The sequence below is a fragment of the Rutidosis leptorrhynchoides genome, chromosome 1, assembly GCF_046630445.1.
Source record: "Rutidosis leptorrhynchoides isolate AG116_Rl617_1_P2 chromosome 1, CSIRO_AGI_Rlap_v1, whole genome shotgun sequence".
NCBI classification, from domain to species: Eukaryota; Viridiplantae; Streptophyta; class Magnoliopsida; order Asterales; family Asteraceae; genus Rutidosis; species Rutidosis leptorrhynchoides.
Window position 1 is genome coordinate 133,979,077 of NC_092333.1, and position 15,159 is coordinate 133,994,235.

A 15,159-nucleotide genomic window follows, 5' to 3' on the forward strand; every position below is an offset into this window, starting at 1 on the left:
GGAATGTTAAGCCTTGATAATTGGGTGCTCGTGAATATTAACTTTTAGAATGTACTACTATTTTATCAATGTTACAAATCTTGTGGTTCGACTTACTTTTACTCACTTACTTACTTAAACCTATGATTTCACCAACATTTTCGTTGACAGATTTCTATGTTTTTCTCAGGTCTTTGAACGCTATGTGAAACATGCTTCCGCTCATTATTTGATACTTGCATTGGATGTCGAGTATACATGCATTTCATGGAGCGTCTTTTGACTATCTTTAAAACTGTGTCGCATAGGTTTCACATGTAACTATAACTTTGTAACGTAACTTTTGGATGAACAATTCTTGTAAACTTTGAAACAATCTTTATTTTTGAAAGGAATGTGACATATCTTTGGTCAAACGTCACGTTAAAGACCTATGACCACGCAACGGGACCTAAGTAGTCGACGCCGTCAATTGACGATTTGTCGGGGTCGCTACAGTTTTGACATATCATATCGACGCATCTATATATATTATTTGGAATAACCATAGACACTCTATATGCAGTAATGCTGGAGTTAGCTATACAGGGTTGAGGTTGATTCTACAATAATATATATAGTTTGAGTTGTGATCGAGTCTAAGACATGTACACGGGTCACGATATATATTAATTAATTCGAATATTATATATTAAACTATATATGAATGATTGGACTGTTAACTGTGGACTATCGACTGTGGATGAATAATATTGGACAATTAAAATGAATTAAAATACTGATTATAACATATGAAACTAAATAGTTCTTCAAGTTTGCCACTTAATTTCATCTTAAACCTCATTTGTATCTCAACGATTACAATCTGCGTTCAAGCCTTTCACGATTCTTGAAAACGCCTCAATCGAAAGGATGAACCAACCGCACTTCATCTACGGAAGGAAAGATTTATGTATATAGTTATGCACCTGAAAAACTCTCGGAACCTGAGTAAACGTTTAACACATAGTTGTGCTAAGTCCTTTAGCGTTATTATTACCGAAAATAACTTTGCAACTCCTGTTCGAGATAGCCAATTTTGTCACAGCTCTAGCAAGTCAACTTCGACTTTTTGTTCGAAACAACCTTATTAACACCTTGATATATATATGCGTGCTCATTTATTATTACCAGTGAACCTTTTATATTCCACCATATTACCATCAGCGTTTAATCATCTAAAAACACAATTCTCCTGAAAACACCTCGGAGTGATAACCGACGATTCAGATATGGCTGCATTAAATGCAGATGAAACATTAAGATTTTAAATGGCCTAAATGGCCAAGAGTTTGATGATAAAGTATGGAGTGTTGGGAACGCTCGATAGAAAATATGGTACTGAAAAATGGATTGAGCTAACCATGAAGGAGACCAAGGACAAATACAAGGACCAAATTCTATATTTAAAGAATTCAGGTAACGCTGGATCCAATGAAGTCTTCAACGAATATCTTGCTCCGAAGTCTTGTTAAAATCTTGCGGAAAATTTTTCTTTATCAACCTTCGAACTTAGAAATTCCAAAATATCATCATAAATATCTTCGATATTTCTGATGATATTTTCATAAATATTCTTGTTCGAAATTATCTACCTCTTCGTGTTTTCTGTATTCCATTATATTGGAAACTTCTGTAAAATCAAAGTATAAATTATGAATGAATGGTGGAGAAGTGTTGGGAATTGAAGCATGGGTTAGTATAATATAATGACGCCCAGCCAACGTGATTATATTACAGTAAGTCATGCTGAGTTTCTAATGAAATGTGATGATGGTTCACAGTAGATCATACCATCATCATGTGTCATGTTACATAACTCTTTCATTCTAATTAACCTCTGAACATATCAAGAAAATATATTCTTGATAGTTCTATTCTCAATGATTCTGGTAATTTGACAAAAGAAATCGTGCTATTACGTTCTTTCTTGATTAGAACATTAAGTTCTTTCAAACCTCCATACTTACGAATTCTAGACCGTTACTCGCCTTACTAGAGGTCGAGAAGAGAAGAAAAACACAGGAATTACAAACCGTGTATATCAATGTTTATCGCAACATAAAGAAACGGGAGAATTAAAAGCATTATAACCCCAAGGGCAAAGTAGAAGAAAACGGATTCCTCCGGTGATAATTGAAAAAGGAGAATGATTGTTACTATAGTGAGGATAAGATCAAGAATCAGAACTGGATTAAGCATTTTCACAATTTTTTGAATTTAGGAATTGAGTATAGAAGTGGTGGAAACTAATGGAACGGAAAAGATAAATTTATACTGGAAATATCAGTCGTAGTAATCGGGACAGATCATCGCATTTAATTAAATAGATCCTAATTTCCTTAAATCTTGAAGAATCAGATCTTATAGATTTTCAAGATTTCCTTTTAAATCCCTTGAATTTCGGAATTAAATAGTGACTATGTCAAAAGTTAAGACGTACCTTAATTTCTAAATTCAACCATGACTAGTCAAAAGTTATGATGAAACTTGTTTTTCTCATCTCACTATTTAGTGATAGCTTCACTCGTATTTACTAATAATGTTATTATTAGTAAATATTATTTTTACAAAGTATTATAATCATTATTAGTATTACAACTATCATTATAAGTATGATTATTTCTAAATAATGAGTACTACTAATATATAATTACTAAAATCATTTTCTTAAGTATCACTAATCGAAAAATTTATATTTTTATAGTTATTATTGTAAATATCATTATATTTTTATCAATAATACAATTATTAACAATAGTACCTTATCCAGTAAACTTAAGAATTATAATTATTATCATTTTGATCAATATTAATATAATTTTAGTATTCTATCAATATATTTTTTTTACAAACAATGATATATATATATACTTGTACAAATATATTTAAAAACATATAACATAATAAAATTTCTAGTTTTATAAACAAAATGAATAAATGAGACATATATATTTATATCAATAATATAAAAATGATATTATTAGTAAATCATATATATATATATATATATATATATATATATATATATATATATATATATATATATATATATATATATATATATATGATTACTGACTATTTTATATTAAATTAAAATGTATAAATATTAATATACAAGACATCTTATTATGTGATGTATAAGTAGCCATATATAATGTTAATACATTAAATTTAATTATAAATTAAAACATGGTTACTAAATAATATGGTTATCACTTTCAATATTAATGTCAAAAGTAATAGTATTATTATATTAGATAAATATGCAAAGTAGATCACTTGATATTCAATATCTCTGCAAATTGTTACAAAGAATAACACATACAAAACCTCACCACTTGTAACTATTAGTTTCTTCCCGTTTTAGATTACCAGATAACCATCAAATTATATACATACATGTTATGTGATTACAACTGTCTTACCTAATATATATAAACAAATATATATACATCACATGCAGATATACATGGCATATATCTATTATTTTTGTTTTATTCTTCTATAGATTAGTAATAAATGTAGTTAATTAATAAATCTATTATTAATAATAATAATTATAAAAAAACGAATTATAATAATACAACTAATTATAATAATAATCAAATTTTCTAATAATACTCATAATAATATTAATGTTATAAAAAAATAATATTAATAGTAATTTATAATGATAATATAAATTATTAATGATAATGGTATTTATAAAAAGGGTAATAATAATAATTTTAATCATAATTTTTCTACTCATTATAATAATATAGTAATGATATTAATAATGATAAAAATAATTTTAGTACTAATAATACTATCACAAGTTATATGTATCAACTTCATATATATATATATATATATATATATATATATATATATATATATATATAAACTTATTCGATTATGTGTATTAATAAATATTCAAATAATATAGGTTCGTGAATTCGAGGCCAACCTTTCACTTGTAAATGACGTCATATGTATTTTTACTACAAAATACAGTATGGTGAGTTTCATTTGCTCCCTTTTTAATTGCTTTTGCAATATATATTTTTGGGCTGAGAATACATGCGCTGCTTTTATAAATGTTTACGAGGTATACACAAGTACTTAAAATATATTCTACGTTGAGTTGTACCACCCTGCATATCTTCCCTAATAGCTTGGTAACTACTATTTACATGTGGTATTGTAAATGCGAATCTTGTTGATAGATCTATCGGGCCTGACAACCCCAACCGGACTGGACGACCAGTATTCAACGGTTGCACAGTACTTCATTTCAGTGACTACACTTGGTACAGTGTAGTGAGATTTCATAATAAAGGGAATATGCGACGTTGTTTAAATGTTAAGTATGGTTACCAAGTGCTCAACCACTTAGAATATTTTTATTAAAACATTTGTGTATATGAAGTCTTGTGGTCTATTAAGATATTGAAATGATTGTTATGATAAACCTATGAACTCACCAACCTTTTGGTTGACACTTTTAAGCATGTTTATTCTCAGGTATGAAAGAAATCTTCCGCTGTGCATTTGCTCATTATAAAGATATTACTTGAAGTCATTCATGGCATACTTAGGTCAGTACCTCGCAATGGGACCAGGTGTTGATGACTTCGTCCAGATGGATAAGGACGGGTCATTTCATAAATCCTTATAACTTAACTTTTAAAATCAACTAAAAACATCTTATATATGTATATGATATGCTAACTTAATGATTTAAAACCTGGAAACACGAAGAACACCGTAAAACCGGACATACGCCGTTGTAGTAAAACCGGGGGCTGTTTTGGGTTAGATAATTAAAAACTATGATAAACTTTGATTTAAAAGTTGTTCTTCTGAGAAAATGATGTTTCATATGAACATGAAACTATATTCAAAAATCATGGTTAATGATATCGGCTAAAAAGTCACGTTTTCACCCCGGTATTAAGGCCCAAAAACAAGAAAGATTTGAAATTTTTCGGTAAAATACCTACTTCATCAGTTAAAATTGAAGAACAAGTAATTACGAAGACAGTGCAAAAAGAATCAAGAGAATTGGAGCTAAAACGAAGATTCTAGAGTGAAAACGGTGAAAGACAAGAAATCAAGTTACGATCCAGGAAATTCAGGCTGACCAGCAAGCCATACGGCCTGCCATACGGCCTGCCATACAGCCTGCCAGTATGGAAACGGCCTGCCAGAAACGTGCCACCACACGAGCCACCAAACGTCCTGCCTTGCATACGGCCTGCCTTACGGTCTGCCATACGGCCTGCCAGACGTATTTGGCAATTTTCAAGTCTATTTAAAGGGTCTTTGTCATTCATTCCAACACACACTTCAATTCACTTCTTTCTCTCTCTTGTACAATATTAGTCATACTTTCAAGGCCTTCTCACCTCCGAGCGGGAAATTAAGTACCCGGAGGCGAACGCTGAAGATTGTATTAGGAGCGGTCTGGAGTCTTGAAGTTGTCACTTTTGTATTCGGAACTCGTTTAATCTACTGGTACTTCTATCCTTTATCTTATATAATGTTTTATGATATTATTGCCATGATTAGTGAGTAGTTATCTTTAGTGTATGCTATGATGTAAGCAGTTATAATGCCGAAATAAAATTATGGTATGTGTATGTTGTCGAAATGCTTTCCGATTATGCTTTAAACTCAATCGCTTTTTCAACTAATAGAACGTAGTTATAGGCTCTGTTATTGGGAAGTCGCGAACCCCGATTCAGAGTACACTATCTGTGTCACCCCTTGGTAAGAGAAGTCTATCGGATACAACGTAAGATCGACCGAGGCACACCAGTTGTAGTAAGTCTATCGAGCTTTGGATTCCGACTGAGGACTCTTTCATAGTGAAACATCTTACTAGACCCTTAGTATATTATCGGTCCCAGACCATGCTAATGTAGTCACCAAGCATATAAACTTCGTACGTGCACGCTGAAGCACAACGGTTGTTGTAAGCTGTACCTCTGTTAAGTAAGGCCATGGAACACGGTTAGTGTTGACCAGTGCACTGCACCATAATGCGATCTCAAGCATTGCACCTCGCTTGAGGGATTCTTAGTTAATTAAGGAACTGTTTGTTTAGACACATAAAGGATTGGACCGTTAGGATAACCGAACGTGTTCATGGAAGTCGGACTTGACTTGGCCATGGTGTTCTTTATGGTTGAACTCTTTTTAAGGGCCTAACTATCTCTTACCAATCATTAACGAAATCATTGAAGCACATCAAGTCTCTCGGATATGGTACACCATGTATTCTATTATGCTTAAGAAAATTTAGACCATTTTGGAATGTTAATACGTTACCCAACCGAGTCGCTCAATTGGATGAGCCGTCTGAACGTGTATGCCTGTAGTCAGACTGCACGGGCGTCAGGGGTAAGGGACGTTACTGTCTATTTAGAATCTTCAAGCCTAACGCAGTACCCAGTGACATGTCTTATGACAGGGGCGTTTAGGACTAGTGTAATGAATACAAGGCCTCTGCCTATTCATGAGCCAGCATTCCATAATCTCGGCAGAATAACTGATGAAGTCATAGTATGCACTTACTTTAACCTTATCTGAATTACAAATTTTATCGCATTTACTTTATCTATCTTATAAACTAGAAAATCCCAAAATAAATATTCACTACTCCCTAACTATCTTAGGCTAAAATATAGGTTTGATGTTACTGATATCTCAAAAATACGACTCTAGGTCATACTTCCCTTACTTATAAGGAGTAGTAAGATTTAGGCCCCGCTAAATATAAATTTAAAACAGTACCCTCTCCCAAGAGTGGCTGATCCTGGCGAGCTGCGGCCTAACAACACCGCGCAAATAAAAACTGTCCATTTCGGCCATATCAGTTAAACTTAAAGTGGAAGCATGTTTTTCAAAATGGTCATCAAGATGTCGTTCTTTCAACGGAAATGACTATCTCTTTCAAAAATGACTTGTAACTTATATTTTTGACTATAAACCTTTACTTTTCTGTTTATATTATTAATATTTGGTTCAATATGAAACCATAGCAATTGGATTCACTCAAAACGGATTTAAAACGAAGAAGTTATGGGTAAAATAAAATTGGATACTTTTGCTTGTTTTAGCTACGTGAAACTTTGTAATAAATCTATACTAACCATAACTTAACTAACTTATATTATATTATACATGTATTCTAACATATATTATGTAATCTTGATAGACCATAGACACGTATACAATGTTTTGACATATCATATGGACGTCATATATATATATATATTATTTGGAATAACCATAGACACTCTATATGCGGTAATGATCGAGTTAGCTATACAGGGTTGAGGTTGATTCCAAAATAATATATATACTTTGAGTTGTGATCGTGTCTAAGACTTGTATGCAATGGGTCGTGGATTGATTCGAGATAATATATATATTGATTTATTTCTGTACTACTAACTGTGGACAATTAATTATGGACTACTAACGTTGGACTGTCAACTTAACAAACTTAAATCGTTAAAACATAATAAAATATGGTATGAATATATTTCGATCATACTTTGATATATATGTATATATTTGTTATTGTTTCGTGAATCAACCCATGGCCAAGTCTAATTCTCGACGAATTGATAATCTGTGAAAGTGAATTATAGTCCCACTTTTAAAATCTAATATTTTTGGGATGAGAATACATGCAGTTTTATAAATGTTTTACAAAATAGACATAAGTACGTGAAACTACATTCTATAGTTGAATTATTAAACCGAATATTCCCCTTTTTAGTCTGGTAATCTAAGAATTAGGGAACAGACACCCTAATTGACGCGAATCCTAAAGATAGATCTATTGGGCCCAACAAGCCCCATCCAAAGTACCGGATGTTTTAGTACTTCGAATTTATCATGTCCGAAGGGAGTCCCGAAATGATGGGGATATTCTATATGCATTTTATTAAGGTCGGTTACCAGGTGTTCGCCATATGAATGATTTTTATCTCTATGCAGTTTGCAAAATGCCTGATATGAGATGGATGTTTATGAAAAGTGAAATCTTGTGGTCTATTATTACAAATTGATATACATATAGGCTAAACCTATAACTCACCAACATTTTTGTTGATATTTTAAGCATGTTTATTCTCAGGTGATTATTAAGAGCTTCCGCTGTTGTATGCTAAATTAAGGACAAGATTCGGAGTCATCATGCTTGTATGATAATGTTTAAAGAAAAACTGCATTCGGAAAATAAATTGTTGTAATATATTATCGTAACCCATTATGAAATGGTCGTATATAAACGTTGTACTTTAGATTACCATTATTTGGTAATCTACGCTATATCTTTTAAACCTTTATCGATAAAGTAAAGGTTATGGTTTGTTTTAAAAATCGAATGCAGTCTTTGAAAAACGTCTCATATAGAGGTCAAAACCTCGTAATGAAACCAATTAATATGAAACGTTTATAATCGATATGAACGGGACATTTCACACCGGGATTGGCCTGATAACGACTAGTCATGCTGTTGGATCATAAGATCAACATAAACACGATGAATGGAACGAATAGCCACAAAGTAATCAAGGAAGTTAAGAGAAAATGAGATTTTCTATTCCACGGCTTCCTTGATCTCATTACATAACATTGGCTATTGTTAACTTCTATGGAGTTCCTAGATCCTTTATATAGCCCTCATCTAAAGGGTCTCCTGGGAGTATGATTGACTCATTCGCGGGTACCAAATAATCTCCCCTCATAAGGTAATCATACTTCCAAACGAACACTCCATAGGATATACATACAAAATTGCAATGAAAGAAACACGCTATTGCTAACTAGCTCCCCTCATGAATCTTGCATGGCCGTTGAACTAGATCTTCAATGTTGGAATTCTTCTACCTTCAATGGTCTTTGTGTTTGCACAGCGGAAATGCGAAACCACGTGACATTCATCATAGCATCACTTCATGTTGTTGAAGAATATAACTCCCCTCCAACACTTGCCTTGATTAGTAAGCTCGAAAAACTAGAGAAACTCCCCTCACAAAGAATATGGGGCACGACCGATCAAGTTTGATTTCAATCAAACACATGATCATCTCATAAAGGGTGTAGATCGTTGGCTCCTTCGAAGTTCCTAACGTCTCAAATACTCCCCCAAGGATGTGGAAGTCACTTTTCATTTTCCTTTGCTCACTCGTCAAACAAGTAATGCAACGATTTTTTCTTCTTTAAAGTCCGAGTCCAATATCGTACGCGTATTGAAGTCACACGCACATCAACCATATACATATCTCCCCTACAATGATGCTCGCATGAAATAAGAGCTTCATTGTTTAAAATGGTTGACGTGCTCGGCAAATCCCCAAAATATCGTAAGAACGCATATGAGAAAAGCCGTGTGAATCCGAGCCTCAAAAGTATCAGAAAAATATGATATGGAGGTCTTGATTCGGTAAAGGACCATCCCTGAAAAGCTGATAAACTGTCAGGGGCCAAAAGTGTCAAAATGGTAGTCAGATTCGGTATTTGGACTGATCATGCAAAAAGCTGAAACCTTTCAGGGACTAAAGTTGTCAATTTGATATGCAGATTCAGTATTGGGCTTATAAGAAGCTGAAGGCCCAATTTTAAATCAGATTCAGTAGGCCTGTTGAATTTCAGTAGGCCCAACATGCATATCATCACATTATCCCATTTGAGATTCGGTGGCCCAACAAAAGCAAGAAGCCCAAGTTCATACTCGGTACTGTAGCAAACTCCACATACCGAGTCCTGTAACAAACTGAATCAGGAGTGCAACAGTATCATAAACCGAATATGATTCATATACCGAATGGTATACCGCGTTAATTTCAAAGAACCAATACCGAATGATGAACCGAGTCACCATCACCATACCAATACCGAATCATAGATCAATGTCAATATCGAGTTCTATAACCATCACATACCGAATCATAATCAAGAGCAATAATGTCAAGCAACCGAATATGTTCGTCCAGAAACCATAACCGTCATCTTCTTCAGATGAACACAAAATCACAAAATCTGAAATCTGTTGCAATAGAGCTTCAGAATTGATTTCAAAACACTCCATAACCAGCGATCAAAACATTAATAAAATTCAAAATCAGAGGATGAACATCAAAACCGCCATTGTTGAAAACAAAAATTGAAATCGCGATTTAGACTGTTTTAGATCATGAATTCTACATGAAACTAGTCCAAAAATGTAGAGACCCGTCCTAATCCATCCGGACGAAGTCTATATCAATTATAAACGATTCACAACAGTTGATTTCATTGCAAGGTACTTGACCTCTATATGATACATTTTACAAACATTGCATTCATTTTTGAAAAGACAATCTTTCATTACAACAAAAGTTGACGGCATGCATACCATTTTATAATATATCTAACTATAATTGATTTAATAATAATCTTGATGATCTCAACGACTCGAATGCAACGTCTTTTGAAATATGTCATGAATGACTCCAAGTAATATCTTTAAAATGAGCAATTACACAGCGGAAGATTTCTTTCATACCTGAGAATAAACATGCTTTCAAGTGTCAACCAAAAGGTTGGTGAGTTCATTAGTTTACATAAATAATTATTTCCATCATTTTAAAGACCACAAGAATTTCATTTCCATTTCTCATAAACATACGTCCCATGCATAGAGACAAAAATATCATTCATATGGAGTGAACACCTGGTAACTGACCTTAACAAGATGCATATAGAATATCCCCTATCATTCTGGGATCCTCCTTCGGACATGATATAATTCGAAGTACTAAAGCATCCGGTACTTTGGATGGGGTTTGTTAGGCCCAATAGATCTATCTTTAGGATTCGCGTCAATTAGGGTGTCTGTTCCCTAATTCTTAGATTACCAGACTTAAAAAGGGGCATATTCAATTTCGATAATTCAACCATATAATGTAATTTCGATTACTTGTGTCTATTTCGTAAAACATTTATAAAAATTGCGCATGTATTCTCAGTCCCAAAAATATAAAGAGTAAAAGGGAGCAAATGAAACTCACGCATATAAATATTGTAAAACAGTTAATAAAACATTTACATGTATTCTCAGCCCAAAAATGTATATAAAAAGGGAATAATGAAACTCACCATATTGTATTTTGTAGTAAAAATACATATGACTAAATTGAACAATGCAGGGTTGACCTCGGATTCACGAACCTATATCATTTGTATATTTATTAATATTCATAGTTGAAATTGAACGATTATATATATATATATATATATATATATATATATATATATATATATATATATATATATATATATGAATTTATTAGTTATATCCTTTTTATATTAATAATATATATATGCTTCACATATTCATTTTGTATATAAAAATATCAATTTTCGTTATGTTATATATTAAATTATATGTTATATATATTTGTTTGTATATATACTTAAAATGATTTATATCTATATATATATTTAGTTGTATTAATATATATATATATATATATATATATATATATATATATATATATATATATATATATATATATATATATATATATATATATATATATATATATGTGTATATTTTATATGTTTAGTATTATATTTAAAATCATTAGTGGGTTATATGTAGGTATATATATAAAAACTATTAATATGTTTGATATATTGTATATTAAATATTAATATACTTTTAGTATATGTGGGAAGTATATTTTACATACAAAATATTTATCTAAAAATAAAATGATATTCTTGATAATTATGATTTACTAATAAAAATGATAATAATATTATTGATAATGAAAATACTAATAATACTAATAATACTAATAATTTTTATAAATGATACTAATACTTATTTTAGCATTACCAATTATATTACTTGTAATAATAATAATAATAATATCTAATGATAATAATACTAGTAACAACTATAATAATATTTAGTAATAATAATCATACTAATATTATTGTATGTTATTTAATAATACTAATAATAATGATAATACATGTAATAATCATAATAAATGAATAATAATAATGGTAACAATAATAAGAATAATAACAATAACAATATCAAATTGGAAATAAAAGGCTACCTTAAGAATTTCTTTAAAAAGAAACTGCCCAAAGTCAGAATTGAACCCGCAACCCCTAGTTCACACCCAACACCCACGACCACTACACTGTTATCTGTTTTTCTGAATTAAATCCCAATCGTTTTGTTATAACCCGTTTTCTATTTATGCTTCTTCATCTTCTTCTTTACATAATTTACAGTTGACTCAAATTGAAATTCATCAACTTTAACAAATTACAGTTTTGAATTGAAATATGAAATGAAACGAAAATACTCATTTGATTGTTGAATTGGTTTTTTAAAAAATAAAAAATAAAAAAAACCCGTCGCTGTTTGATAAAAAAAATAATAAGAACTCAAACTTGATTTTTGGATTTTAGATTGTTTTAGACAAAACTTTCAATACGAAATACGTTCTGAATTGTTCCTCAAAACTTTTGGAGTTATCAATTTAACCTGAAACATGAAAACGAATTCCAATTTTTATGAAGAACACTTCGTTTGACTTCTTGAATTTCAAATTTGACTTTAAAATTCACCTTTAATGTGAAGCATTGGAAGTTCAATCTTCACAGAAAGATCGTTTATTAGATTTCTAACACTTCCATATTTACAGAATTTGAAATAAATCACAAAATCGAGCTTTTGATTTTTAGAAAACAATACAGAGTTGTCGAGCTGTTTATAAAAAATATGAATATATCTGTTATTGATTGTTGTAATTGATACTGATAATGATAATAAATCTGGATGACAGCTATACTTCACGAATTGATTTAATTAATACCTCCTGAAATCGGTGTTTACTCACGAGCAGAAAGAAATAAAAAAAATAAAAAATAAATAAATATATAAAGTGGAAAAGGATCCTAAACAGATTTTTGGTATGTATCTGTTAATTTTACAGTAACGCATAACAATCTAGAGACAAAGAAACAAATAACTGATTGGGATGTGTACGCGTTTTTATTCATATATATTTATAAAGAAGATAAAGATAATAATATTAATAATTATATTAATAATAATAATAATAATTATCTTTAAAATATTAAAACTAATTTCCTATTATATATATTTGTATTTGTATATAACCATACTTATATGTATCTGTATATATCTTTATCTACTTATTTATATATCTAATTATTTATGTATTTTACATATTAAGGAAACATAGTATTATTAATAATACTAATATTATTGTTTAGTAAAACTAGTGATATTAATTAATAAAGATAATGTTAATAATAATACTAGTAAGACTAATGTTAGTAACAATCTTTAATAAGATGTTAATTTCTTTTGTAATTATATTAATAATAATACTTTTAATAACCCTAATACTAATTAAATTTATAATTTTTACTATTAACTATGTTAATATTAGCATTTATCTTTAATCACAAAGAAAGTAATAATAACGATATTAATAACTACATTTTTACCTTATAATTACTTTTACAATTATTTATTGTATCATGTTTACTAATTATATAATATCTATTATACAGTAACTTATTAAATCTTTACTATTTATAATTTATAATATATCTAATATTACTTATGTTTAGAATTCATATGTATATATTATTTATTTTAATAGTAACTTAATTATTCTGTATATTTACTTATATTTAATTCCAATTATTATATATACATACATTTATATACATATATGTATTTATTTTTAATTAATGGTTCGTGAATCGTCGGGAAATGGTCAAAGGTCAAATGAATATATTAAACACAGTTCAAAGTTTTTAAGATTTCAATATTATAGACTTTGCTTATTGTGTCGGAAACATATAAAGATTAAGTTTAAATTTAGTCGGAAATTCCCGGGTCATCACAATACCTACCCGTTAAATAAATTTCGTCCCGAAATTTTAGTAAGGTGGTCATAGTTAACAATAAAAATGTTTTCATGACGAATATGAGTTGATAAATAGAGTTTTATTATCATTGAATAATATGGATAAAATGATTCGATTCATCGAAGAGTACGGGTGAAGCTATCACCAAAGAGTGATATAGGAAAGTAAAGATTCATATTAACTTTTGACAGAGTCAGGGTTGAATTTAGAAAATAAGATGCATCTTAACTTATGACGTTGCCTTAGTTGAATTCCGAAATTCAAGAGATTTATAGAAAATCTTCAAAATCGAAAAGATTTGATTCTTCGGTGAATAAGGAAATTAAGATCTCTATAATTAAATACCGTGATCTGCCTCGATTACTCTGTCTGATATTTCCATTATAAATCAAACTCTTCCGTTTCATTATTCTCACCATTCCTATACTTTCTTTCTTAGTCCATACATCCAAAAGATTGTGAAATGCTTAATCCCGTTCTAATCCTTGATGTTTTCTTAATTATCATTTCTGTCATCCTTCTTTTCAATCTTCCACCAGAAGAATCTGTTTACTCTTACTATTACCTTTGGGTAATACTATTCTTAATTATACCATGTCTTTATATTGTTATTCGTATTAATATCCACGGTTTGTAATCTCCGTGTTGCTATTGAGCTTTATATTTTCTCTTATATTTCGGTGCTCTTTGCCTTTTTATTCTCTTCTCGACCTCTAGTGAAGCGAGTAACGATCTAGAATTCGTAAGTATGGAGTTTCGAATGAACTTAATGTTCTAAACAAGAAAGAACGTATTAGCACGATTTGATTTGTCAAATTACTAGAATCACTGAGAATAGATCTATCAAGAATATGTTTTCTTGATATGTTCAGAAGTTAAGCAGAATGGAAGAGTTATGTAGCATGGCACATGATGACGTTATGATCTGTGAATCATCACATTTCATTAGAAACTCAGCATGACTTACTGTAATATAATCACGTTGATCAAGTGTCATTATATTATACTAACTCATGCATCAGTTCCCAACATTACTTCAATAACATTCATATTTTAAGCTCAAAATTTTACAGAATATAGAAACTAGCAATTTCTATATGATGTAACACTAATTGCACGAAGAGATTAATGATTTCAGATAAGAATAGTCTTGAAAATATCATCAAA